Here is a 4,531-nt window from a genome sequence, read left to right as displayed (position 1 = left end):
CCTAAATTTCATTTCAAATTTCAAATTGAGAGCCCCTTTTTTTTCATTTTCGTTCTCTCTTCTGGATTTGGATCTGTGGATCCAAAAGGAAAAACAATCAGAGATCTTCAAAAGCTTCGAACTCCTCTACGATCCCTCCACACACTCCCTCGATCGCACATTCCTTGAGAAGAAACAAGAACTTTGTGAGTTTCGAACTCCTCTATTCACAGGTATGATTTTATAGGGGTTTTGATTCCCATCTCAGTTTAGACTCGGGATTTTAAGAATCCCATGTTTCTTTTTTCAGATTCAGTTCATTCTCTCTGAACTTAGGGTTTTCACATCACACACGGAGGAACCCCAATTTCTTGAGTGTTTGTTGTGATTGCATCAAGAGCAGGGGATTTTGAGAAGCCCATGTTTCTTTTCACATCACATCACACACGGATTTGGTACAATTTGTAAATTGTTTCACTTTTTATTGTTTTTGCTAGGACTGTATTCAATCAGCTAGGGTTTTCATCTTTTACAAACAAGGGGAAGCTGCGGCCGTCAATATGGTTCTCAAGTACGTTTTCTCATCTTTAATTTATCACTTCAACATATATATCCATCATCTATATCTATATTGCAACATGTTACACAATATTGTTACTATTGTCTGCGTAAGTTAGGGTTTCAAACGCATGAAATTTTATTTATTGTTCATAAGGAACTCAGGTTTTCACTAAATCTGTATGATTTTCACTTCATTACCTGTTTATATGCGAATTTAATTTCTGTATTGATTAATAATAGGCTATTGATGCTTGATTTTAGGTTTTTCTAGAGATGCTATTTGGTTATAATGTTTAATTTTACTTTTACTTTGGTTGTTGTTATAGGATTGAGCTATGCAGATTCAGTGGCCAGAAGATTTACCCTGGTAAGGGTATTAGATTCATCAGATCTGATTCACATGTATATAATGGTGAATCTGTTTTGGATATTTCAATTTTAGTGCAATTTTTGAATGTGTAGATTGATTGTTGTGTTTAGGTGCTTTTGTTTGCAAATTCCAAATGCAAAAGGTACTTTCATAACAAGCTGAAGCCGTCAAAGCTTACATGGACCGCGATGTACTGAAAGCAGTACAAGAAGGTGGGAGATGTTTGCTGAGTTACATGTTATGTGATGTGTTGGAATATGATTTTGGTTCATGTGTTGATGGTGTTTTGATTATTTGAAACAGGAACTTGCGCAAGAGGCTGTGAAGAAGAGGCATCGTGCAACCAAGAAGCCATATTCCAGGCTATTGTGGGAGCTACTTTGGAAGTTATTCAGAAGAAGAGAAGTGAGAAACCTGAAGTCCGTGACGCTGCTAGAGAGGCTGCTCTTCGGTATGGCTGTTGTTTTATGTTTTAGTTGTAGTTAGAAGTGGAAAACACCAAAACGGGCAGGGTGCGTAAATGGGTTTGCGTCAAATTATGCACCTTTTAATACCTGGGCGGTTTAGAAGTTGCAACTATGCTTGTGCCAAAGAGCAAGGATTTCAAGTTATCTATCCATTGGTTTAAAGAGTTTTTATTATTTTCTGTGCAGAGCGGGAAATCTACAGCCATTTATGCTTGTGCCAAAGAGGGTGGGTTTCAAGTTATCGAAGTACGTTAATATTTAATATCAATTATGTTTTCTTATTACAAATATCTTATAAGTTGGTTGACTTTTTAGGTGAATACATTAGATTGGGGGAACGGTGCGCTATCAACTTTGGTTCTGTCATATTCACCAAAAAGCGAGCGTGCTTGGACTCATAGGTAACATTTGGGTAGGTAGCTCCTCTGTTGGAATAAAATATCTGTTTCATAATAATTATATTTCTTCAAATCATCTTAATTTGAATTAGATCTTGTTGCTTTATGAAAGTAGTGTTTGTATTAGAGTTCAATTTATTAGAGGTATATCGATCTGTTTTTCAATTCTTATGTTATATATATAGGGAAGGGTTAAAATAAGAACTCCCCCGAGTTGTGAGAACTTGAGAATTCATTGCAAAAAGGGTTATTTTTTTTTTAAATTGACGAATTTTTTTATGCAACTATTTAAAAAAAACCATATACTCAATCTTACATCAGTGTAAAACAAATTTACATAAGCGTGACGTTCTCAAACTGGTGATGTCACACGTTTTGTTGCACAAATTTACATGTCGAATAAATGTCGGATCGTCGTTTTATTTCACATATATCTTATTTAGATGTTAATCTACGTTTGTGCAAAATTTGGTTGAAAAATCGCACGGGAAGTAGGATTTCCACCGGAGTTCTCACGGTTCTTGCAACTCGGAGGAGTTCTTATCTGAACCAGATCCTCTCTCTATATATCTATACTATATATAATATAGGTACGTGTTTGCAGGGCTGCTCAACCCAACCAGACCAGTTCTAAAAGTTACGGGCTTTGACTAAACGTGTCCGTTTTCAACCTCTAATATGCATCTATCGTTATCAAATTTAAACATATATTTATAGAATTCAAGAAAGTGTTTGCAGGACTGCTCGACCCATCCCGACCCGTTCTATAAGTTACAGGTTTTGACCAAACCCATCCATTTTCCACCTTTAATGTGCATCAATCATGAAACAAATTTTAATTTCGAAATTTTTGGAACTGTTAGTTGAAAAATCAAAAATTTGTTAATTGCAAGAGTTGTAGTGATTGTCTGTACAGATGCACAAAAAACCCGTTTCCAGACCCGACCTGAAACCAGTTCCTACCATACCTGACCCACGGGTACATATCAGTGGCAAATTGCAAGTTCTCGACAAGTTGCTACTAGCGATTACAGGATGCGGGTAAAGAGCACTTGTACTGTTTCAGGTAACTAAAAAGTAAATTTACTTTAGTTTATACATAATTTTGTTTTAATAAAGAATTGTTTTGTTGATTGACAGTTGGCAGTTAATTCTGAAAAGACCCGAAACTGACCAAGGCTACTTCTGAAGCAACTACCCTTATTGGGCTCTTGCAAAAGACCAGTTCCAAATTTAAGAAAGGTTTCCGTTTATTTTACTCATTTATATCCGAAATTACTTAACTTTATCATTTCTTAATATTTGTTCCGATTTTATTTCATTAGCTTTTCGTGAAATGTTGGAACGAAAGGCATCCACTCATCTGTTTGAAAACATTCAGTCATTGTTGCCCCCAAATTCGTGGCTTGGATTGCACCCTGTTCCCGGTATTTTTTTTTTGTATTTTACGATACATTGTTAGTCGTTTTTCACTTTTTTTTTTCAATTGTTATTAATTTTCACTGACTGCATTATTTAGATCATAGACGTGATGCAGCAAGAGCGGAAAACTGACTTACTTTATCGTTTGGGAGTGAATTAATCGGTTTGCAGACCGCTGCGAATGCTGCACTTTCTACTGCGAATGTTGCACCGGTGGTTTCGGCTAATGGTCAACCTGAAGAGAGCTTGGATCCTGTTGGAATCAAACGCATCTATCTGATAATGACATTATTGGAAGGTGATGTATGATGCAGCTGGTGTACGAGTGTAAGCTGGGCACAATTACGCTAACAGATTTTTTTTGCATTATACCAGATTTTTTATGAAGCAAAACATAGATTAAAAACATGCAGCAAAGAGAGGAAGGAAGGTGCATACCCCTTCTAACAATAGCCTGCATAGTCGCAATCCGACCTCTTGGGCCATCCAAACAAAAAGACGAGCCTTTGGCGGGACCCAGGGGTTCCATCTAAAATGGACCAAAGGAGGGGACTGACTTTTTGCTGATGGTCTATCTAAGCTGGTTGTAATGGAGAGATCCGCCAACTCAACTCTCCAACCCCAATTATCCGAGCGCTCAGTTAAAAGAGCCCGGGATACCCGTCAGCAAAGTGCAGGTATTTTTTTTTTTAGTAATCTTATTTTTATTTTGTGTTAGTTATGTTTGTACAGATGATAATATTTTGAAAACTAAATGTTGCTTTTGTTTCTCTTTATGGACTTCAGATTATATATAATAATCATTCCTTATGTTGGCGAACCACTGATTTTGGAATTCTAATAACCGTTAAGTGATGGGTGTTAAGATGTCATCTCTGGTTGTTTTTGTTTGCAAATGACCATTTAGTTTTTTGTTGGTAGTACAATTTACTACTTTAATTTCAGTTGTCAATGAATTAGTTGTGGAATTGTAGACTTTTATTTTCATTGTCAAACTCTTGGAACATCAATATTATTCTTTTTTTTAAACGGTCAACAGAAATTAAGCAATATTATTCTTATTTCAAGTATAGCTGTTCTTTCTCTCTGTGTTTGTTTCTTATCATGAATGTCACAAACTCCAAAATTCCAAATTTTGTTTGGAACTATTGTTTTTTAACGAGTGTTAATTATATCAAGTCTTTTCCTTCATTAGGGTTATTATTAGAATCACACAAACTTGAAAAAGATGATCTTTTAAGGATAAATTACTTAAATTTGGAATTTGGTTGTTAAATTACCTATTTTAGGGCATGTTTGACTAAACTTTTTGAACCAACTTATTGACTTATTAG

The 4,531-nt window shown here is 35.6% G+C and overlaps 1 long non-coding RNA gene across 1 annotated transcript; it reads left to right on the top strand.

The window, feature by feature from the left end:
* The first annotated feature begins 387 nt into the window (after positions 1-387).
* Positions 388-1,117, top strand: LOC110866235. Its single transcript, XR_002551248.2, has 3 exons — positions 388-550; positions 867-942; positions 1,021-1,117. It is a non-coding gene; the product is annotated as an uncharacterized LOC110866235 (long non-coding RNA).
* Positions 1,118-4,531: the final 3,414 nt, after the last annotated feature.

The sequence above is a fragment of the Helianthus annuus genome, chromosome 7 (assembly GCF_002127325.2).
Source record: "Helianthus annuus cultivar XRQ/B chromosome 7, HanXRQr2.0-SUNRISE, whole genome shotgun sequence".
Classification (NCBI taxonomy): Eukaryota; Viridiplantae; Streptophyta; class Magnoliopsida; order Asterales; family Asteraceae; genus Helianthus; species Helianthus annuus.
Note: the sequence above shows the minus strand (reverse complement) of the source record. Positions and strands in the feature narration are given on the sequence as shown.